Source organism: Protopterus annectens, chromosome 7.part0 (assembly GCF_019279795.1).
Source record: "Protopterus annectens isolate FY-2018-M chromosome 7.part0, PAN1.0, whole genome shotgun sequence".
NCBI lineage: Eukaryota > Metazoa > Chordata > Ceratodontiformes > Protopteridae > Protopterus > Protopterus annectens.
In genome coordinates, this window is record NC_056739.1 from 1,054,098,384 (window position 1) to 1,054,123,778 (window position 25,395).

The following is a 25,395-nucleotide window of genomic DNA, read 5'->3' on the forward strand; positions in this document are numbered from 1 at the left end:
CTGTATCACAGGGAAATGTCTCGCTGCCTAGGCGCCTGAACCCAGAAATTTCATATCACAAGTTGCAGCAGGTTCGAAGGGACTCTGTAACAGACTGCAGCACAAATGAAAGGGGAAGAAGGATCCTTGACTGGAGGCTGAAGCAGGAAAACACCTTTCAAAAAGGTCTTACAAAGGCAAAAAGTAAAGTAGGTTCCTCACGGACATGGAAGTTAAAAATAGCTGCCAACTGCAATTTGACAGTAGAGAAACTTAACTCCATCCTGAAAGAGCAAAGACAAGAACAGTAAGATATCTGAAATGGGAGCTGAGAAGAGGCCCAGATCACACTGCTTGGCCCAAATAGAAAACCTTTTCCATTTGCTAGCATATACCTTCCTGGTGGAGGCCTTGTGAGAGGCCAGATTAATGTCGCCGATGGAAGCCTGGACTGATTTAGGATTATGGGAAGTGGACAAACCATGTGGTCCCACGCTGAGACTGAAGATTTGGGATCAGAAGATTGGAGGGGTGAGAAATGACATCCAAAAGGGGATCTAGTACCCAAGAGGATACCTCAGGTGAGACTATAGGAGGGGAAACCACACCTGCCAAGGCTAAAAAGGGGCGATGAGGATTAAGGTGGCCTTGAGGTGTCGAGCTTTCTGAAGCACTCTGGGAATGAGAGGAATAGGAGAGTAAGCAAAAAGGAGACCTGGAGGCCAATCATGAACCAGAGCCATCCATGGGGGATTCCCTGATGGAGGGAATCAGGGCTGCATCTGTAGTTGTGAAGGGAAGCAAACAGATCTCAGCTCAGACGACCCCCACTGAAGGAAAATTTATCTCGCCACTGAGGGATTCAGAGAGTGCTCTGAGGACTCAGGATGGCCCTGCTGTGTCTGTCTACTATCCCACTGGACTCGCCAGGAATGTGTGTTGTACAAAGAAAGCACTCCAAGGACATCACCCATTCCCCCACCCTTATGGTCTCATAACAAAGTGGATAAGAGCATGTGCCTCCTTGCATGTTGATGTACCACACAGCTGCCATACTGTCTGTGTGAACTGCAATGGTACCGAGAAAGAGAGAGAGACGGTCCTGAAAGGCTTGCAATGTGAGAAGAACTGCTCTCATCACCAGTACGTTTATGTGCAGTTTGGTCTCTGCAGGGGACCAAGTACCTTGGACAGTCTTTCCCTGGTAATGTCCCCCCCACCCCTAACAGGGAAGCATCCAAGGTCACAGTGGCACGGGGAGGGGGGGATGGTCTGCCCAGAAGGAGACCGGGAAAATGAATCTAAAGGAGATGTCTGCACACTGGGGTGAGCCAAACTGAGGCAGTCATCAGTTGAAAGAGAGAGAACCACTGGACTGCTAGAGTCCATTGCAGAACCCTCACGTAGAACCTGGCTAGCAGCACCAAATAGATGGCCACCGGGAATCCAAGGCCCTGAGAATGAAGCGGACCTGAGGACGATCCAGATCTAGGAGGCACTGAATGTAAGATCTGATAAGATGAACACTCCTGAGAGGTAATGCTGCATTCTCTGACACAGTATCCAGCAGAATTCAGATGAACTCCATGGTTTGGGATAAAATTAGGTTTAATTTGGGTAGATTCACTGTGATTCCCAATTGGTCGGATAGGTGAAGCATATACTGAGTGGCTGTGACCAGTCGATGCTTGTTGGGAGTTGTGAGGAGCCAATCCTTGAGGTAAGGACACACCTGGAATCCCTGCAGTCTCTGGTGAGCTGCGACCACTGCCATGCACTTGGTGAACATCCGGGGGACTGTGGTAAATCCAAAGGGCAGGGTTCTGAACTGGTAATGATTGGCCCCTACACAAAGGCGGAGATGTCTCCTGGAGCGCCTGTCTATTTTCATATGATAGTACGCATCCTGGAGATCCATGAAGCACAACTAATCGCCCTTGTGCAGAAGAGGCACAATGGGCTGGACTGTGTCCATCTGGAACTTGGACTTCTTGACAAAGAGATTTAACATGCTTAGGTCCAGAATTGGATATAGATATCCTGCCTTGTCTGGCACAAATAAGAAGTGAGAGTAAGTTCCGGATTCTCATTGTCCTGTGGGGACCTCTTAGTTGGCTCTCTTCTGATGAAGTCTGAATACTTTTTGCTGAGCCAACTCCCTCTGATGGGGTGGTGCATCAGGGAGGCAACTTCCTGACTGGAGGGGGTAGTTGGAAAAAGGGAATTAAATAGCCCCTAGAAGTAATACTTAGCACCCAGCGATTTCTTGTAATATTTGCCCAGGACAATGGGTGCAGTGACAAATGACCCCGAATGCCTCCAAAGCAGGAGAGTCGGGCAGCACATCAGGAGCACTGGGAGGGCTTCGCAGAGAAGGGTTCCCTGGAGTCCTGATTTTCTGGATCACTTCTGCCCCTGGAGAAGCGTTTGCCATTGAATCCTCTCCCCCCAACCTCCAGAAGAGGGCTTGTCCTGAAAGGAAGACTGCGACCTCCAAAACGATAACTTCCTAGTCCCCAGTTGAGTCATATAAAAGGAACACTGATGTATAGAAAAGTTGATTCCCACAGCTGAAAAGGTCTTGCTTTCTTGCTCATGGCAGGAGAGTGTCTCCTTGACTGAAGGACCAAACAGGGTGGATCCATCAAAGGGGGAGTTGGTGAAGGACACCATAAAGGACTCTGCAAACCCACAAAGGCATAGCCAGGTGTGGCTCCGAATAGCGATGCTTGCACCTACTGCTTGAGAGGTGCCTGCCGCAGGGTTGGAAATCATCCTCATCGAAGAATTTGACAGAGAAGAGAGAGTAGACACAGATTTGGGGACACCCCTACTTAGTTCCCAGGCAGGCAACAACGCAGACAAGGAAGTGGTGAGTTCCTGGACCAAATCCCTCTGGAGTTGGGTGAAATGTGTCAAACAGTTAAGCGCCCACAGACCGAAGGTAGCTGAGGTGAAGACCCGCTTTCCATATCTGTCAATCGACTGGGACTCTTGGCTAGAGGGATAAACAGACATACTTTGCTCAGCCAACTCCTTTTTGGTGGTGGCAGCTACCACAATCGCATCGACTGGCACACCCGTTGACCAAAACTGCCTGTCAAAGGGAGGACTCAAACTTGTAAGTGCGTTTCAGTACTGGCTCTACAGTATCCAGCTCCTTCCATGCCCGGATGGCGAAGAGGTCTATGACTTCATCAGCAGGGGGAGGAGACCCAAGAAGTAGATGATCCCATGCCAAAAACTTTCAGGAACATGGACTTCTCAGAGGACGAGGCTAGAGAAGTCCATCCACCCTTTAACTTGAGGGTTTCTAAGATATCCCCAAAGGAGACCTCCTCGGGCGGAGATCTGGGGGACCTGTCACCTTTGAGGTCCGTATTCTTACTTGAGAGACTCCAAAGAGGAGACTAGGTACCTCCACTTGCACAATCTCTTCTGAGGTACCTCTTCCGGGGAGGGGGGGGCGAATTGCTCAGGGGGGGATTTAAAAGAGAGAGAAACCCCAAGGGGGGCACTTCCGCCTGAAGGCTGATTCAAGAGGGCTGACCAGGAACAGGATGATAAGAGTTTGCTCTCAAGGGCTGGGGAGATCCCTGGAAAGCAGGAGAGGCAACTCCTGTGGAGGAGAACATCTTCTCTATTACCTGGAAGGCCAAAGGGCTGGACGATGTCTCATCCCCACTCCCAGTAGGCAAGCGGGGACAGGGGATGCCAGTGCCTCCAAGCCTCTGGACAGTACTGGCCCTGAGCTGTCGATGGCCAAAGCACCAAGGGGAAGGGACTGATCTGAAAACATAGGACCGTAACCCTCAACCAAAGACTTTGGGACAACATGTCGGGTCCGGGACTCCATCTGCCCTGGGGAAAGATGAGCAGAGGAAGTCAGAGACCAAGGCGGGGAAGAGACAGAATGAGCTCTAGGCATCCCAGTCTCCTCCTCGATGCATCCCACAGTCTGGAAGTCTAAAACCACCTGGATCGGAGAAGGAGAAGAAAGTAAAGGGGCAGGAGAAGAGCCCCTGGCCATATGGGCAGTGGAAGCAAGAAAGCCCAACTCAATCTGAGCCTTGAGGAAGGACTTCATCATCCTGTCCACATTGGAGGGGAAGAAGCTCCTGGAGGGATCTAGAATAAGCGGAGGACCTAGCTGGGGATAGATGCCTGAACCCCAAGGACCACCCATGCCTCTCAGAAGACTGGCTTCTGCAACTGGCGGCAGAAGGGGACTGCCCCAAGCCAGAACCCAAAAGGGAGTCCTCTATAACAATGGTGGGATCCGACACTGATCCTGGACCTGTCCGCCTCAGATCTGAGGGCAAATGAGGATCTGAGCATTTGGACCCCACATGACTTGAATCCAAGGGAGCCAAATCCGTAGTAGGTCCAAATCTCACTGGATCCAGGAGCAGACTCCTGCGACCTTGGATCCGAAGGCCTCTGAGTGGAAGCCTTGGATTTGGGGGGTAGAGTCACAAGACCTGGGATCTGAGGTCATCGGATCTGACTGAGCAGAGGCTGGAACTGGACCGGAGGAACTGGGATCTGACAGCCTGGTCTTCTTGTAGATGACCCTGAAAAAGAGGTGGCCTTCTCTTATGGTCAGAGGGTCCAGGCTTGGGCAGAGACTGGGCCAACAGACCCCCCCCCTTGGACCATTCCCTTCAACAATAACTTGTTTCAGCACTCAACCAGAGCCCTGGGGTTGAATGCAGCACAAATATCGCATTCAACCTCCAGGTGGTCAGCACCCAGTCAACAGAAGCACTCCTTGTGCGAGTCGGACATGGGCATCTTCTAGCCACACGAGGAGCACCTTTTAAAGCCTACTGGTTTATCCGACATGACCCACAAAACAAACCAAGCACCAAATGCTAAAGGAAACACCAAAATCGTTAACCGGGAGTGAGCAGAGGTCCAAAAAACTCTAGGACCACCAACAACACAACACACAATAACTGAGAACTACTTAGTACACTAAAGAAGCACAGAACAAAAAAGGTGCCAAAAACTACCACTATTACCGCAATAACAGAAACAGGTGGGGAGGAAACACTACACTACAACTAGATAGATAAACAAGCTACAGAACCTATCACACTACAGGAAAAATTAGATTTTAGCCAAAAAATAAGGAAAATATTTAAGCACTTATCCTCAAGGGGACTCGCACCAAGGCAATCACATCCGATGCAGAGCGTGGCAAATGAGATCTGGGGGATTAGAGGGCAGCAAGGGATTATGGGAGCAGTAGGAGCTTGAGCCTAGAAACTGTATGATAAGTTGTCAGATCCTAAGACCCAACAGTGAGGAAGTGTGACGTGGAGAACATCAGATAAAATCTTTTAGCGACTGTTAACTTTAAACTCAGTACAACAAATTCTATTTACACGGAGTAATTCGAGCAGAACAAGACTGTCACAGTATGAGAACTTTAGAGGCAACTTGAAAGAATTTTGGAAAATTTCAGCAAATAAATGCCCTACTACTGCAGTATAAGGCTTGTATATTCCTTTCTTCCACATGCAAACACACAGTTACTTAATTTGTAAAACAGAATGTTGAGGCTGTGGCTCACAAAAAATAGTGAATGCAAATATCTTCACACTACATTTTTGGCCTACAAAAATGTTTTAACTGTCCAGAAAATAAAACATCACTAATCAAGCCTAATGCACTTTCTGCAAAAATCATGTAGGTGCACAATTAATTAGTTAAGTATCCTTTCAAAGATTTCTGTGAAGCAAACAGACTTGATTCACAGACAAACTGCAAAGACAGCAACCCAAGGAGTACAAGTTCTGACATGCAATAAAAACACTTAACTAAAATAAATAAATTACAAATCACAAATAAACAATGATGAATACAAATTATATCTACTTCTCTACTGGTCCAAGTTACAAGGGGTGTGGAATAGATTAATCTTGCTCTTAATATTCCTACAGGAAGCAAAACAGATCAAACCATGGCACTTTTAGGAGTACCCGATTAAACAAAATCACTGCACTGCTTCACCAAGTCCTGATGTTGTGTTGCACTTGGATGTTCTTTACCTGATGTTGCTACAAGATTATATGCAGTTCAGCCATGCAGCAGGTCACGGGTGAAACATGTTGTTGACTGGTGAAGCGAAGTGTATTCCTGCAGTGAAACAAAATTTTTAAATAGATTAAAATATCCTGCAAAGTAGGATGCAAAATGTTGATGCAGACAAAATAGAACAAATAGTTTATGATCACCAGGTGCCCATCAAATATTCTAAATTCAAAGGCACAGGCCATGGTAGCTACTGGTCTGGGCAACATGCAAATGTACCTGCATCTTGCAATACAACTCATATTAAATGCATAAAAAATAGACTCTGATACAGTGAAAGCATACAAAGGAAATTACTTGGTCCTTGTGAAATCTAGCAAATAGCTGAAATACCGTCAGAACTGAAAGTGTGAACAGTCAAAAACAGTATTTAATAACAAAATTACAGAAAGAAAATAAATGATAATTCACTGGGGATCAAAACAAAATGTACTTTTATTCAGGTCCATTTTGGTGACAAAGATTAGAATTGCCAGAAAAAGTACTGAGGTGGCTAAGCATTCTGAGTGGCATATCCCATATCACAGAACAAAGACCCTGTGCTTACACCAATATAGGAGGACAGACATGGATACTTGGGATTGTTAATTCATTCAGAGGAATCAATTCTCAAATATTACCTTTATGAATTAGCTGCTCTATTACATCAGAGCAATGAAGGAGTCACACATAAGTTAGAAGAGGTCAGTTAAGGTTAATTATCTGTGAAATGAGGGGATGGAGCTAGGAACTAAACTTTCTATTTAAAGGGTAAAATAAAACATTTCAGAACTTTACTGGAAAGACTCACCCAGACTCTGGTATAGTTTGCTGTGAGGGAAAGGTTAGTTTGCTTTTTATTTGTTGTATTCTGTATTACTTTATTGCAGTTTTCTATTTTGTATACAGTGATTTATTTTCTTAACTATGTTTTACTTGTATTCTGCTTTTAACTGCATATTAAAACTTGAAAAGACACCACAGCTCTGTCTCTCGAGAGTCAGACAGAAATTACAACAGGTCAATTAAGGAGTCACACAAGTAAGAAGAGGTCAATCAAGGTTAATCGTCTGTGGACTGAGGGGGTGGAGATGGGAACTAAACCTTCTACTTAAGGGGTAAAATAAAATATTTCACAGCTTTCCTGGAAAGGCTCACCCAGACTCTGCTACAGTTTTCTGTGAGGGAAAGGTTAGTTTGATTTTTATTTCTTGTATTCTGTATTACTTTATTGACTTTTTCTATTTTGTATACTGTGATTTGTTTTCTTTACACTGTGTTTTACTTGTATTCTGCTTTTAACTGCATATTGAAACTTGAAAAGACAGCACAGGTCTGTCTCTTTTGAGTCTGACAGAAATTTTTCCCACCTGGTTACTGTTGTGTTCTTAAACAACACTGTCTTTCTAGTTGCCTGCCTCTTATGTTAATTTGACCATATATCTCATTTCATCTCTGCTTTTACTGGTTGGTGTGACTAAGCACAAAATTATCATTTTGTGAAATCACTCCCCTTCACCTATTTAAATTTATTGACCATCCTACTGTATTCCATAGTACCAGAATAAAAACGTGACCACCCCCTTTCAGTCTATCTTGCTTTTTTAAAAATAGTGACTCTCCACTAAAACTATTTAGACAGGTAAATAGTAAGTTACCTATTTTCACATCTAACTCCTCTAGTCAATCCTGCAGTGTTTAGGATAAACCATTTTTTTCATCTTACCTTTAAGCATCTATTGCAAAACCACCAGGTATTGGAGAGCCCACATTCTGCCTCTCAGTAGTCATCTTGGGATTAGTGCTTCTGTTTTCTCCCGGTAAGAGAAGGAGTGCAGTTACATTATTTCCTGGAGACTGCTTATCACTAGAAAACATAACTGCTTTATAGGTGACAGCTTGGAATCTTGTGATTATATTCTGATCCTGGTGAGAGTAGGAGCAGAATACATTGATTTCTGACTCTTTCTGGTTGGAAAGTGAGTGTCTGTGCATAACGTACCTGATTGGTCTGGGTTGTTATTCTGGGCATCTGGCAGAAAAAGGCTACAAGCCTGCAGACCCTTGGATCATCTGGGACAAGACTGTGGATCACCAAACAGGCCGTGGCCTGCTTCACTTCTTGGGATTGGTGCTAACATTTTGCTTCTGGTGACAGAAGACGCAAAGAAGTATTGTATCCCAACAGAGTGAAGCCGTGCTGAGACCGGCATTAGTAGTAGCCAGACAGTAGCCCTTCATGCGACTCACCTCTTTTTAGCATTTTTGACAAGCTAATTCTTTATTTTCACTAAGTACTGCTTGATTTCTTCCTTTCTTTAAAATATCTGCCTAAATACTTCATCTTTAAATTTCCAGGGTCTATGTATTAGTTTCCCCTTAAGTGTTTGGCAGTGCTCTGTACAGACTCAGGTACTTTGAGTGACATTTTTCCTGTAAAAGGCTTCAGTACTTAATATACTGACCTCACATCCAGGCATGTCTAAAGGTCAGTTCCCTGTGCTTTCTCCTGTCAACCTGGTGAACTTGGGCATCCTGAGGCAATCTAGCAACTGCCTCATGTACACAGACAACCCTCTCCTCTTACCTCTCAACCCTATAACTTGTGAGAGATGCACACATATAGTCAAATTGGAAGCCAAGCACTCGCTGGCCAAGACTGAATTACCCAGTCAAGAGGAGAAGGTCAACACCTGCACCACACCAAATTCAACACATAGCCCGCCAGAACATACACCACCACAACCCTCACATAGTAACACAAAACACACACCTACTTTCGTGAAGGCTCTCAATAAAAATCTGTCCAAACAAGAGAGACCTCTAAGGCAGAAACGCAAACCACAACATCCCAGAACAAACCATGAGAGACATAGCTCACAAACACTGTGCCACTCAACCAAAGCTCATAAGGCAAAACAACTTACCTAACACTATTGTGTCACCTATGATTAGTGTAAGGCACAGTGATGTCCCACTCACTAGTCTGAATAAGGAGAAAGTTACGGTCAGCTGCCTATCGGGTGGCAGGATCCGCCACATAAAGCACGCACTTAGGTCACTCCACAACAGGTACAAATATGACTCTGTCATAGTCCATGTTGGTGTGAATGACCTGAGACATACCTCCCGGGACTACATTAAAAGAGACAGAGGAGCTCTCGGATCTTGTAGCCCAGGCAGGTATGACCCTAGCTCAGAGTAGCATCCTACCATCACCCACAATGATACCACAGTACAAGCAGAAAATGATTGACTTCAACAACTGGCTAAGTTTCTGGTGTCTTTCTAAGGGGATCCAGTATCTGTCTGCCTGGGATGACATGATCGACAGACCTCGATGCTTTGCCAGAGATGGCCTGCACCTCTGTAACCCCAGGAATTCCGAATACTGGCCAAGGCTCTTGCCGCCCTATAGTGGCTTTTTTAGGCAATGTCCTGAAGATAAAATTATCACCATAACAGCTACAAGCAAACAAAATTTGAGGGTAATGCTACTCAACGCTATAAGTCTAAATCTCAAAATGCATTTGCTCGAAGCACTCCTTAAAATGGAAAACATCGACATAGTACAGTTTTGTACCTACCATAAATGTAGATGTCCGAACTGGATAGCATCTGCAGTCATAACAACTGGGTTGTCCTGTCGTCAGGCAGCCCTTCAGTCGGCCGGATTCCAAAGTCCGGGTCCGGCTTCGGCTGATGTCGCACTTCACTCGACGTCATCTCTGTTGGTCTTCGGGTATAAAAGCATCAGCCGACGCCATTTTCCTCAGTGTTTCTTGCCCCAGATGCCAGCAGCCCTCTTGAAGGCTAAAATTTGGATAGATGCCAATGTTTCCAAAAAGATAGAGGTAAACACAAAAATAAGCATGTATATGTACATATATACAAACAAATACACCATAAAAGACTCCCCCCCACCAGCTAGCTATTAGGAGGGTAAACACCCTAGGGGTACCACAGAGGGGAAGGAGGGAGGGTAATCCTGACTGCAGATGCTATCCAGTTCGGACATCTACATTTATGGTAGGTACAAAACTGTACTATGTCCTTCATGGATGCATCTGCAGTCATAACAACTGGGTAGAATACCATAGCCAACTAGGGGAGGAGGATAAAAGTAGATTATGGTGTGTTTAGGATCCCTTGCAGTACAGCAGTGGCAAACCCTGCTCGGGATCTGGAATATAGAGGCAAATTATAATGCTTGGCAAATGTATGCACGGAGGTCCAAGTAGCCGCCTCAATAATGTCTTTGGTTGCCACTCCTCGTAAGAAGGCTGTGGTAGTGGCTGTTGCCCTTGTAGAATGAGGTCTTATGTTCTGTGGAATTGGTTTTCCATGGAAGGAGTAACAGAATCAAATGCAATTTCCTATCCATTTGGAGATTGTCTGTTTGGAAATAGCTTTTCCTTCCCTTCCTGTTGCATAGGCTACAAAAAGTTGGTCAGTCTTTCTGCTATTTTTGTTCTGTCCAAGTAGTAGCGTAGCTGTCTATGTACATCCAAGGTATGCAGTATTCTTTCCCTCTGTTTTGTGGGTTGGGAAAGAAGGTAGGTAGGTGGATTGCCTGGTTTAAAGACACTCTGGATACCACCTTAGGCATAAATGTAGGATTAGTCCTCATGGACACTCTATCTTGGTGGAAGATTAGGAAGGGTTGCACTGCCATTAAGGCCTGTAGTTCTGAAACCCTCCTTGCTGAAGTAATTGCCAGTAGGAAAGCAGTTTTCCATGACAGGTGTTGTAGGTCTGCTGTTGCTGCTGGTTCAAAGGGTGATAGTGTCAACTTTTCTAGCACAAAGTTTAAGTCCCAAGCTGGTAATGGTGGTTTCCTTGGAGGTTTTACATTCTTGATTCCTCTGAGGAACTGCCTGAGCAAAGGGTGCGAGAAAACAGGTGGATCAAAGCTGTATTCTGCTGAAATAGCTGATGCATGTATCTTGATGGAGGAGTAGGACAGGCCTGAATGAAGAAGTTCGGCCAGATACTCCAGAATGTTAGGCATATCTATGTTTGACACATCTTTTCCTCTTTCCGTACTCCAAATGACAAATCTTTTCCATTTTCCAGCATAGTTCCTTCTTGTTGAAGGTCTGCGTGCTTCAAGAATAATGTCTTTAACTCTTTGGGAAAGTTCTGGATTAGCTGCTGCTATGTGATGTTCCATGCAGTCAGTTGCAACGTTTTTAGGTTTGGATGTATGATGCTGTAGTTGTTCTGAGTTAACATCAAAGGCATCAGGGGTATTGGCCACATATTGTGCCGAGACATGCTCCTCAGCAGTGGGTACCAGTGTTGTCTTGGCCAGTTTGGAGCTATCAGGATTATCCTTGGACGTTCTTCCTTGATTTTTAGTAGTACTTTGTGTATCAAGGGAAGAGGTGGGAATGCATATGCTGTTAGGCCTTTCCAGCTGAAGGAGAGCGAATCCACTTTCCATGCTAGTGGGTGGAATGTCCTTGTGCAGAACCTTTTGAGCTGGTGATTGAGAGGTGATGCGAATAGATCTATCTGAGGCATTCCCCATTTCTTTGAGATGGTCCTGAAGATGTCCGGGTGCAGCTTCCATTCGTGGGCATCCGATGTGGTTCTGCTTAATATGTCTGCTAGAGTATTTTCTTTTCCGGTACAAATATTGCCTGTAACTGGATGTTGTAGCTGAGTGCCAGGGTCCACAGCTCCAAAGTCATTCTGCATAGGGGTATGAATGAGTGCCTCCCTGTTTGTTGATGTACCACATGACTGTGGTGTTGTCTGTCCTTATCATCAACTGGCCCTCTTGGAGAAATGGTTTGAACTTTTGGATTGCCAGTTTTACTGCCAGCATTTCTTTTAGGTTGATGTGCAGGTGAAGTTGATCCTGTGTCCACAATCCTTGCACGCATTTGTCCAGCATGTGGGCCCCCATCCTAGGTCTGAAGCGTCTGTTGTGATGGTCTGGCTTGCTTGACATCTGCGAAAGGGTAGGCCTGGGTTTGACTGACATGCCTGAGCCCACCATAGGAACTCCTGCTTTAAGCATGGAATTAGTGGGATTTCTGTTTCTAGGCTGTGTCTGTGTTGGGACCATAAATTCTTTAGGTACCACTGTAGTTTTCTCATATGTAGTCTGGCAAATGGGACCAAGATTATGCATGATGCCATGAAGCCCAAGGCCTGCAGTACTTTTCTTGCTGTTAACTTGTTCAGCTTTGTTAGTGCCAAGAAGTAAAGAGGGAGTTCTTTTTGTTTTTCTGTAGTCAGGAATGCCATTTGTTTTACTGTGTCCAATTCCGCCCAAGAATGTCCTTGTTTGGGATGGTATCAGCCTTGACTTTTGTAAATTGACTATGTATCCCAGTGCTTGTAGCAAGTAAATGACCCTTTGTAAATCTGTTGTCAGCTTGCTTTTGTTGTCACCTTGTAGTAGGCAGTCGTCCAGGTATGGGTAAATTTGAATTCCCTGTAGTCTGCAATGGGCGATTACTGATGCCAGGCATTTTGTGAATACTCTGGGCGCAGTAGATAAGCCAAAGGGCAATGCTGAGAATTGATAGTGCTCTGATCCTGCAAGAAATCTGAGGTATCTTCTGCAGATTGGTCGAATGGGGACGTGCAGGTATGCCTCCTTGAGATCTAGAGTTACCAGCCAAGACTCCTTGCCCAGCATGGGAAGCAGTTGCTGTAGGGTCAGCATTTTGAATTTTGGGACAATGATGTATGTATTTAAGGTGGACAGGTCGAGAATTGGTCTCCAACTTTTTCCTTTCTTGGAACTAGGAATAGTCTGGAGTAGAACCCTTTCCTTGCTCTGCTGTTGGCACTCTTTCCACAGCTCTCATGTTTGCTAACTCCATTATCTGTTGTAGTGCCTCTGTTTTTTGATTTGGAGGTAGATTTGGCATTCCTCTTTTGACTGGTAAAGTGTGGAAGTGAAACCGGTAACCTTGATCTATGGTTTGTAAAATCCACTTGTCTTTTGTTATGTAGTGCCAGTTCTTTGAGAATAAGGTTAACTTTCCGCCTAGAGGAGCTGCTATTTGTTCCCTGGTAGGCGGATTTAGGGTTAAGACACTGTGGTTGTGCTGATGTAGTGGCAGTGGTTGTGTCTGTGCCTCTGTTGTTACCTTGCCACTGTCGTCCTCTGTAGGCACCTCCTCTGGATTGGTTTCTGCCTCTGGAACATCTATTCCTGGCACCTTTGAAATTTTGTGGAGTCAGGAAAGGACCAATTTTTGGCAGGCCAGTTCCTGCTAAACCTTGGGGGTTGAACCTGCAAGAAATCTTTAACCGTTTGAACAGATTTTGCCTTTTCTTCCATTTTCTTCATAACCTGCTGGGCAGGTGTACCAAACAAACTTGTCTTATCCATAGGAGCATCTAGCAACTTAGCTTTAACATGATCCGGTAAAGCTTGCTCCTTTAGCCATGCATGCCTTCTTATCACTGTGCCAGTCATGGCTGATCTAAATGAAGCCTCCAGTGCATCATAGCCACATTTTAAGGAATGGTTGCTAACCTGTTGTATGTTATTTACCATTTCTAATACATATTTCTTATCAAGAGATTCATCAGTGGTTAGTTTTTTAGTTAACTGATCAAGCATAAACTCTTGGTATTGTATCATGTGAACGTGACAGTTTAAAGCTCTAGCTGAGAGAGTAGCTGAAGTGTAGACCTTTTTACCCCATCTGTCTAATGACCTTGCTTCCCTTTCAGAAGGAATAGGGTTTTAGCTATGGTCGCTACTGCCTTGGGACCCTGGGATATAGTTTCGGGTCTGCAAGTGGGGCCTTGTAAAGGTGGTGATGAGTATCTGGCACCCTGTAAAATCTGTCTGGTTTGGCAGGGGCTGGGGTAAAGAATCTGGAGCGGAGCAGACATCATTGAAAGCATCATCCACCACAGAGAGAACAGGAGGTATAGCTAAGGGCCTGTGCTGTGGGAGGTGCAGAAAGGTCCTAAGTCTTTTTCTGGAGTCTGAAAAATCCTGTTGCTGCCATTGGAACTGCTCTCGCATGGCATGTAAGGTTTCCCAAAGGAGAATTCTTCTGGTGGGGAAGCAGCTGGGATGGATTCTTCAGCATCAGAATCTTCAAAATTGGAGAAAGGAGCCTCTGGCTGGTCAGTTATGTCTGATTCGTCAGCAGAATCATCAGAGGACACTGGCTCAGGGGACTCTGCCCTAGGTCTCTTCTCTGGGGCTGAGAGGCCCTGTCTGGGTGAGATTGAGATCCTCTAATTAATGAAATTAAATCTTCTGCCAAAGTAAGCATTTGAGAACTAGAAGAGGGCCTGGTTGTGGGGGGTTTAACAGGCACTGTCTTAGTAGTCTTGGCTGCTTTAGCCCTGGCGAAGGCCTTAATGGACATGGCTGCTGGAGGCCTAGCAGCACCACGTGCTGGGGTAGAGACATCCAAGGGAATGGTGTCTGATAAGTCAGTGGTAACCACCGTAGTGGATAAAATTTCTGAGGCCGATTCAAGAGTGGTAGCAGGGGCCTCAGTTGTAGAGATAGGTTCAGCTGTACTTTGATCAGTTTTCTCGGTTTCGGCCGAAACAGAGACACTCGCGGTTTGCTTAACCATGGTTTCGGCCGAAACTGCGGACCGCGAGTGTCGGTCTTTATCTTTGTGTTTTTTGGCAGATTGGGTAGTCGGAGGATCCGACGGCATAATGTACGCAAAATCAGAACCGAAAAACTGTTCTGCAAACTCCGACCGACGCCTAAGCGTTCGTCGGTTGAAAGAAGCACAGGCCGAACAGGCTGCTACGTCGTGGGCTGGGCCTAAAGAAGGCAGACAATAAGAGTGGAAATCTTTATGAGGTATTTGTTTCCCACAGGTTAAACAATTATTAACTTTTTCTGACATCGGCTGAGGCAAGAAGGAGTCCCCAACGGGGTACTTAGCTTTAGAAGTCTTCGAAGTAGTATTCGGTAGAAGTAATCTCTGGATCCGACCGACCGGCACTTGCGAACAGCTTCTGCTTCGGGCGCCACGCGGCAAGAAAGACTGAGGAAAATGGCGTCGGCTGATGCTTTTATACCCGAAGACCAACAGAGATGACGTCGGGTGAAGTGCGACATCAGCCGAAGCCGGACCCGGACTTTGGAATCCGGCCGACTGAAGGGCTGCCTGACGACAGGACAACCCAGTTGTTATGACTGCAGATGCATCCATGAAGGACATCTGTGCAGTGACCGAGACCTGGTTCAAGGCTCCGAAGATCACCCCAGCACTACCAGGCTATAATTCATACCAAACCTTTCAGTCCCTAAACCTGGACCGAAGCACTAAAGGTGGTGGTGTCTCCATATTCATACAGGATATGCACATCTCCAGACTAATAGCCCAAAATAACACATCAGAGATATTTCAGGTACAACTAACACTGGGTAAAACTGCAATCCAGGTTGTAGCCTGCCATAGATCCCCCACCATGTCCCAAGACTCCCACTCCTCATTCCTAAACACACTGGAAAATATTAGGATAAAACCAAATACCCTTAAACTGGGAGACTTTAACTACCCCTACATTAACTGGAAAAATTACTCTGGTACCAACACACTTGCTCAACGTTTTCTGGAATTCATTAATTCCAGTGTCCTGGACCCATTCATTCTTACCCCCACCAAGGGTAGAAACCTCCTTGACCTGGTCATTACTAACATAGACGACCATTACTCTACACCAGTAATCAACTCCTCCCTGGTTAGATCTGACCACAAGCTAATCACCATGGATATCCACATCACACTCTCACCCCCACTAAAGGAAACCACTGTAAAAAACTTCAACAAAGCCAATTTTGGACTTCTAAAAACAGAGATGGCTAACTTCACGACACCAATGCAAATGGAAAATAGGTGTACGACTGAATCATACACCAATGCACTCTATGAGCACATACACAAGTGTATGGAACAGGCCATGCCAAACAGAACCAAGACACTCTCCCCCAAAAAAGGGAGCCAATCTGGTGGTCCTCCACCATAAACAAACTCTACAACAGAAAGAAAAAACTGTTGCAGAAAAGGGTGACGTCCCAAGACTGGAAAAACTCCCTTGTCAGCCTCCGCAAAAAACTGAGATCCATCATCAAATCCTCTAAAGCTAGCTACGAAAACAAAATTGCTGCAGATTCTAAAGACAACCACAAGGCATTCTATAATTACGTCAAGAATCTACATGGCAATACTCAGATCTGCTCCGAGTTACAGCACAATGGCAATACATATACAGAACCAACTTATATTGCCAACATATTGGCCGACAGGTTCAGTGCAAATTTTACCCCCCCCCCTTTCATCCCCTAAAGGGCCTAAAACAATACCGGAGGAATGCCAAGTCCCTATTATCACAGCTACACAGGTATAAAACGCACTGTCCAAAACCAAGAATAAAGCTTCCATGGGACCTGATAATATTCCCTGGCTGTGTTCTACATGAATTACAAAGTGAACTGGCACCACACCAGAGTACCCTGTTCAATCACAGCCTCATTTCAGGCTTTGTTCCTACCGAATGGCGCACTGCTATGGTCATCTCACTCCACAAAGGAGGAGTGACTACAGACCCTGGGAACCACCGCCCCATTAAGCTGACGAGTCAGATATGTAAAGCTATGGAACGGATCATCCTGGACCTTATAAATAAGGACAAAGGGAATCTTCAAACTCTGAACCCCACGCAGTTTGGGTTTGTGAAAGGTAGATCATGCCTGTTCAACTTGATAGACTTCTTCGAGTCTGTCATCAGAGCTGTGGATGAGGGCAAGGTAGTTCACACAGCCTACCTAGATCTTGCCAAGGCCTTCGACACCATCCGTCACTCAGGAGTCATAGACAGACTCACTAAACTAGGCATAAACCCCTTTGTCATAAGATGGGTTGCCAACTGGCTCACTAATGGAACCCACATTGTGAAAGTAGCGAACTCCAAATCTGACTACTGACCAGTTACAAGTGGTGTCCCATAGGGATTGGTCCTAGGTCCTCTCCTGTTTGGCATCTATATCTCTGCAGTTCAAGCCAACACAAAGGGATTCTGGCTGACCAAGTTCGCAGATGATTGCAAACTGGGAGCCATTATTGATTCTCCTACTGATGTAGACAGTCTACAAAAAGGCCTTTCTGACACCAATGACTGGTGCCAAAGCCATGCCCTTAAACACAATGCCAAAAAATGCATTGTCATTCCCTTTGGGAAAAATTCGGAGCCCATGAACTACCAGATAGGCGGTAGTCCACTAAACACTGAACATGTGCTAAGAGACCTGGGGGTACAGGTTGACAGCAACCTCTCCTTTGATAACCACATTGCCACTGTAGTCAGAAAGTCCTTCTATGTGGCACATCTCATTACGAGTAAACCAAATAAACGCTGCTCTGAAAACACTGAAAAAAATCACAATCTTGCCACACACAGCTCCAATAAAGACTGTCCCTCCTCAACACAGATACACGATGATGTCTCCAAGAAACCAGGCCTCACGAGAAGTAAAGGATAGTATCACATGAAGTAAAGAACAGTAAACAACTTCAATTCCTCCAGCATACAATAAATACCAATATTATACAGTCAGATTAAGCGCTTTCATCTTCTTACAGAAGACTTCATCAGAATAACAAGACTCTTCACTACACCACTTTTATATTACAATACTTAACTCCCAATTGGTAAACAATTAATTAAATAATTTATGCAAATTATGTCAGGAAACTAATATTTAAAAAACAGCTGTATTATTGTTTGTAATATACTTGTTAAACTGCATAAATCAAATATTATACTTTTATCAATTTTATAATAAAAAAACTTGTAAATTCCTAAAAGTATGTATGTATATACATATATATAAACCACACAATAAAACGTAAAAAAACTGCTCATACAAATTTACAAAGAACCCTCCCTTAAAAGCGCATTGAAAAACACATTACACAAAGAAAAACCCTATAAAGGTTAACAGTAATTGAACAGTATAAAATCAGTATGAATGTATATGAATATACAAGTGTGTAGTTGTAAAACAATCTTTTTTTAGTTTTTGTCCCTTTTAGGCTCAGATGCCTTCAGTTTTAGTGCAAACCTGCACTCAAGTAGATTTTAAGTTTTGGGTCCTGGAAAAGCTAGTTCCTAATGATAGAGGTGGGGACTGGGAGAATATGTTAGAGTACAGGAAGGTCAACCCCTCCCTCGCTGGTTAGATCTGACCATAAACTAATCAATCTGGATATCCACATTCCGCCCCCACCCCTGCTCAAATAAACCACCGTGAAAACTTTTTAAAAGCAAACTTCACATTACTTAAGACCAAGGTGAAAAGTTTCTAAGCCCCCATGCTAAAGGATAATGCTGTCCAAGCTGCAAAATCCTTTACTAAGGCATTCTACGGGCACCTACAAAAATGCATGAATCATGCTATCCCAAGTAAAACCAAGACTCACTCCTCCAAGAAAAGGAAAACAGTCTGGTGGATCCCCTGCCATAAACAAGCTATACAACAGAAGGAGGAAACTAGTACAGAAAATAGTAAAATCCCAAGAAGGGAAGACATCCCTGATCAGTACCAGCATGAAACTACGATCCCTCATATAATTATTCAAGGCTAGCCTCGAAAGAAAAATTGCCAGGGACTCCAAAAATGACCACAAGGCATTCTTTAGCTATGTCAAGAATCTAAGTGGCAATTGTCAGATCTGCTCGGAGCTAGTGCAGAACTGCACAAAATACACTGAACCGACCGATATAGCCAACATACTGGCAGACAGGTTCAGTGCAAACTTCACCCCCTTCTCACCCCCAAAAGGGCCCATAACTATACCAGAAGAATGTAGTGCCCCTGAAATCACAGACACTCCGGTTAAAACAGCCATCTCCAAAGCCAAAAACACAGCATCAATGGGACCGGACGGTGTCCCAGGCTGCGTCCTACACAAGCTTAAAGATGAACTAACCCCTCACCTAAACACTCTGTTCAAACTCAGTCTCTCCACAGGCTAAGGGCCCATTGAGTGGCACACAGCAATGGTTATCCCGCTCCACAAAGGTGGAGCCACAACAGACTCCGGGAACTATCACCCTAGAAGCATGACTATTGGTCTGCAAGGCTATGGAGCGCATCATCATGGATCTCATTAACAGAGACATTGGGAACCTCCAAACACTGGACCCTACCAAGTTCGGCTTTGTTAAGGGCAGATCATGCCTCCTAAACCTGGTGGACTTCTGAGACAGTTACCAAGGCTACAGACGAAGGAAACGTGGTCCAAACAGCCTACCAAGACCTTGCAAAGGTCTTCGACACCATTCCCCATTCAGGTATTATAGACAAGCTCACCCACCTGAACATAAATCCCTACGTCACGAGATGGGTTGCCAACTGGCTCACAGACAGAACCCACATGATAAGAGTTGTGGGAGCTAGGTCTGACTCTAAACTGGTTACAAGTGGCATTCCCCAGTGCTCAGTCCTAGGACCCCTCCTGTTCAGCATATACTTCTCAGAGGTATAGGCAAGCACAGGAGGACTACGGCTGACCAAGTTGGCAGACGACTGCAAATTAAGGGCTATAACTGACTCTCCGGCTGATACGGACATCCTCCAAAAGGGTCTCACTGAGACAGATACCTGGTGTCAAAACCATGGCCTCAAGCTAAATGCCAAAAAGTGCATAGTCATCCCCTTTGGAAAAAATGTACCCACAAACTACCACATAGGTGGTAGCACCCTAAATATGGAAGACGTAATAAGGGATCTGGGGACCCAAGTAGATAGTAATCTCTCCTTTGATAATCACATTGCCAAAGTGGTAAGAAAATCCTTCTAGGTGACCCACCTAATCACAAAGGGTTTACATACAGATCAAAATAGGTCATTGTGCCCCTCTATGCATCACTCATCAGACCCATGAAACAGTACAACGCCCCATTTGGGATGTACCTTACAAGACACCTGCAACACCTGGAAAGACCACAAAAGTACCTCACCAAGAGGATCACTGGGCCTCAAACAGATGCCCTATGCAGCTCGACTGAAGAAACTCCAGCTGTACTCGGTTGCATACCGCCTACTCAGAGGTGATCTCTGCCTGACATACAAGGCCATGTCCAACCCAGAATTGATGGACATGCTCCACCTAACGAAAACCATATCCCCTCGAGCCACACGCTCTAGGGATCTAAACCTCACCACAACAATAAATAGGACATGCTGGAGAGATAGATTCCTGTCCCAGAGACGTCCCATGCTCTGGAACAAGATTCCAATCTATATTAAGCAGAGCTCCTCGCTAACCCTCTTCAAGAGAAACCTTGACGAGTGGATGGGAAACAAAGTTTACCCCGGGGATCACTTCAACGGCTCTGCTGGACAGGGGCACAGGGAACTAATCTAGGGGGTGGCGAAAGCCAACACATTCCGGCTAGGCTTATAAATGCCTTCGGGCAGATAGCCTAGTACCTACCTATGATATGGCAGCTGAGGTTAGAAGCCTGTACCCCACCTGGTATGAATGACCACACATCACTTCTCCCTGCTCTAAAACCAGTTCTGTCAGGGTATAAATGTTTTTACTGTAACAGACATTCTAACAAAAAAAATCAGGTGGAGGTGTTATGATAGGGATTAAAGATAGCTATGAGACTTTTGATTATTACATGTTCACAGATAACACCAATACTGTAGACTGTGTAACTGTGACAATACAGACAACCCTGGAACATATAACAATCGTTGGGGTGTACAGACCACCAAAGTCACGTGCACATGACCTAGAGGAATTCATAGATTTCTTACATGAAACACAGGAGGTAAGAATAATATTAACTGGGGACTTAAATTTACCAGAAACAGACTGGAATAATATTGATTCAACAATGTTAGTAAAGAAATTATTCAGAGAGTATATTCAGGAACAACAAATGCTTCAGAAAGTAAAAAAATCTAGCAGGGGACGGAATATACTAGATATTGTTTGTGTTCCCAAAGAAATTAATGTAAATTCAAGTCAAGTTTTACCACCACTGATGTGCAGTGATCACAGGGTCATAAAGGTTAATGTGTTGCTAGATAATTCTGCCAAACTGAAATCTAAGCCAATGCACAGCAGGTTAATTACAGACTATAGGGAAGCAAAACAGTTACTATATAAAACTAAGTGGAGTGAGGTGTTCAGTGGAAAAACTGCAGATGGAATGTGGAATGTTTTGAAAGATAAACTGAGTGCAAAAAGTAAAAAAAATGTTTAACATCAGGATCTAGGCATGCAACATCAGGCGGGTATATTTCCATAAGAACAAGATATCTCATTAAGATGAGAGACAAAAAATATAAGAAATGGAAGAGAGGTCTAACTACAATTTTGAAAACTGAAATAAATGAACTGGACAAACACATTAAACATAGTGTTAGACAAGATCAAGAAAAATTTGGAGAAAATTTATATAAGCATATTGAGCATAATAGGAAACCTTTTTATAGATACATAAGATGTGGTAGGAGTAAAGATACACAAATTGATAAACTGTGTGCAGATTCTAAAAGTTATTCTCAGACACAACAGATTATAGATATATTTACAAAATCTTATACAAAATAGTTTGGCTCCACAAAAGGGATGGTAAGTTGTACTAGTGACATCCAGGTAACCCCAGATACTGGAATCAAATTAGATTATATTGAAAAAGAACTGTGCAAACTGGATCCAAACAAAGCGCAGGGAGAAGACAGAATAAGTAACAATGACCTGACAACACTTAAGCAAGAACTTACATTGCCATTACATCTATTATTCTATTATTCAGAGTCAAATAAATATGGGGAGATTCCTCAAGATTGGAGACGTACACTTATTAAACCTGTCTTTAAGGGAAAGGGGAGTAGGACAAACCCAGAATCATATAGACCCTCAAGTCTATTTTCATGTTGTGGAAAAATAATGGAGAAGGTAATACTGGATAAGTTAATTTAAGGAACTGGATAGGTTCGGACTTGAAGCCATATATCAGCATGCATATGTTGAAAATAAATCTATTACCACCTGTAACATTATGTTCTATAACAATATAATAACAGCTACGAATGAAAAATTGTGCTGTGATGTGATTTACATAGATTTAACTTTAGCATTTGACAGGGTCATGCACAAAACACCGATCAATAAATTAGTATAACTAGATATTTATGTACGGTTGATAAGATGGATAGCTGCATGGCTTACAAATAGGACATGGCAAGTATCACACACCAACTGGAACGGTGAAATCCTTGGTTACAGTCGAGGTGTCCCACAGGGCTCTGTACTAGGCCCTTACTTATTTAGACTGTATCTTTCAGACCTCACTTTTTCATCTAAGGTGTTCCACAGTCTATATGCTGACGACCTGAAATTGGGTAAACTGATTAAAAGTGTTACAGATAAGGCAGGTCTGCAAAATAATTTGACTAAATTAACCATTTGGGCACAGGAGAATAATATGTTGATAAATACATCAAAAACTAAGCATATGAGATTTGGGAGACAAACTGAAAGGTGAATATTTAATACAGCACACAGTGACTGAAACTGTAAACTCATTTAAGGACCTGGGTAAATGGGTAGATTCAGCTATGAGTTTTTCTAATCATATCAACCAATTGGCTAATGATAGTTATGGAACTATAGGTTGCATAAAAAGATTTATAAAGTCTAGTAAATCAAACATAATGAAGTAATTGTTTGTTAGCTACATTAGACCCAAACTTGAATATGGAATAACAATATGGAAACCCTACAAAAAACAAGCATGGATAAACTGGAAACAGTACAGCGGAAATATACTAAGGCCATCCATGGATGTGAAAATCTAAGTTATTATGAAAGACTAAAATATCTGAACTTGTACAGCGTCTCTTACAGATATTTAAGAGGAGATATTATTCAGGTATATAGGACATTTAGGAACAACTACCTCTGGGAATGTTTGGGGTCATCAAAAAGTACTACAGAATCGTCAGATAACCAATGTAGAAGATTCTATGCGAATGAGAAGTGTACTAATTGGTTCTCTGACAGAGTAGCTGATGCTTGGAACAGACTACCAAATTACATTAAAGCAAGTACTAGTTTAGATATTTTAAGAACAGCCTGGACATTTATTATGGGGACAAGTATTATGGCAGACTGGCAAGTTAAAAGGGCTTTAATGCCCGTACTTGAAACATTTGTATGTATGTACACATTATATATATATATATATATATATATATATATATATATATATATATACATACACATATATATATATATATATATATATATATATATATACATATACATACACACACACGCGCGCATATATATATACACACACACAAACATACATACATACATACATATATATATATATATATATATATATATATATACACACACACATACACAAACACATTATATATATTTTACATTTGTTGACCGGGAGAGTAGAGTCCGACTGGATATTTTACACACATTATATATATATATATATATATATATATATATATATATATATATATATATACATATACATATATACATACACACACAGACACACACACAGATCTACTACACTTAAACGAAATCCTACAACACTGACACTACACAAAACAGACATCTCACATACCAAAAACTACAAAATCTCGACAAACCTTCCTACAATGTATAAACAACAACATACACACACACAAACAAAACATATAAAAGAAAATACACAACATTCCAAATAAAACTGTCCTGGGTTATAATGTGCCAATTTTGAGCAAAAAGTGTTAATTTTCCCCCTAAGGGTGCTGCCAGAAGATAAGTGTTTGGTGCAGGCAGGGGAAAGCCATTGGGACTGTTTTCTGTATGATTGTGATTTATCTTCTCCAGCTTTGGAGGTAGAAGCACCCCATTGCTTTGAACTACAAGAACCTTGTGCCTGGGATCTGCCTCTAGGGCGTCGGGATCTGCCCCTTTGAGGTCTACCTGACATAGGAAAGGATCAATTTTTTTGTAGGCCAGTGTCTACTAAACCTGGGTGGCTGTACTTGTAAAAAACTTTAACAGTTTGCATAGATTTAGCTTAGTCCTCCATTTCCTTTAACACTTCTGCCTTAACACCAAAGTATCATGCTGTAAAGGTGCATCTAGTAATTTAACTTTAACATGATCAGGCAGATTTTGTTCCTTTAACCAAGCATGCCTCCTAATTACAGAACCTGTAACTGTGGCCCTGCAGGAGGCCACCAAAGAATCAAAACCACATTGCAAAGTATGCTTTCCAGTTGTTCAGCTGCATGCAATAAGTCCTGCATTTCCTTGTTTTCTGTACACTCAGAGTTTATCATCATTTTCTGTTTAAGCAATCCCATGACATGTTGCTGATACTTGAGCATATGAAATTGACAGTTTAAGGCCCTTATAGCCAAAGTTGCGGATGTGTAAACCTTTTTTCCCCATCTATCCAGTGCCCTTGAATCTCTGTCAGATGGGGTGGGTTTTTTGCTGTGGAAGCCTTAACTCCCTTTGGACCCTGTGAAATAGTTTCTGGGTCAGCAGCAGGGTTTTTAAAAAGAAATTTGTGTGAGTCAGGAACCCTGTAATATCTGTCAGGCTCAACAGGAGCTGGGGATAAGGAGTAAGGGGTAAAACTAGACTCCAAAAACACATCATCTACAATGTCTAACACAGGTGGAATGGCTAGAGGCCTGTGCTGTTTTTGTAAAAGGAAATCCCTGAGCCTCTTTTTAGATTCTGAGAAATCTTGGCTTTCCCAGTGAAAATGCTCCCTCACGGTATGCAAGGTTTCCCCAAAAGAACAATCCTCAGGAGGAGATGCTGAAGGTATAGATTCTTCAGCATCAGAATCCTCATAGGGGGGTAAAGAATATCCCTGATCAGAAGAGGAATCAGAAGAAATAGAGACCTGATCTGAAGATTCATAGTCAGTGTCTTGCCTAGGCCTCTTATCAGGAGGGGGGTGGGAACCCCTGATCAAGGTAATCAGGTCTTTGGCCATTTTGATCATCTGTTTTTTGGGCATAGAGGCCTGTACACGTGGCTCTTGAGTTTGTTTCCTTGCTTTAGAAGATGCTTTAGTCCTTGCCTTTGAAGCTGAAGTCGTCGTAATGTAAAGATGTTTAGGTCTGAATACACCCTCAGAAGCCGGTACCTGCTCAATGGCTCCGGACCCATCTGAGGGATTAACATCCGAGGCTCCAATACCTTCAGTATTCAGCGGCATGGCCGACTTCACGTGTGAGTCGGTAGCGGCCTGCAACTCTAAAGTAGCAGGTGTCAGGGGCTGCGAAAGCGCCTCACTGAGAACCGGCAACTGGCTTAGAAA

At 43.5% G+C, this 25,395-nt stretch overlaps 1 protein-coding gene across 5 annotated transcripts in view; it reads right to left on the reverse strand.

Annotated features, from left to right (window-relative positions):
- The window catches only part of LOC122806846 (cyclin-dependent kinase 17-like), a 2,140,137-nt gene that overhangs the window by 1,566,225 nt on the left and 548,517 nt on the right, over positions 1-25,395 (reverse strand). For all 5 annotated transcript variants that reach the window (XM_044077605.1, XM_044077600.1, XM_044077601.1 and 2 more), the window contains one exon: positions 6,036-6,123. The gene's annotated coding sequence lies outside the window, so the exon portion shown is untranslated. The remainder of the gene's footprint in view (positions 1-6,035; positions 6,124-25,395) is intronic.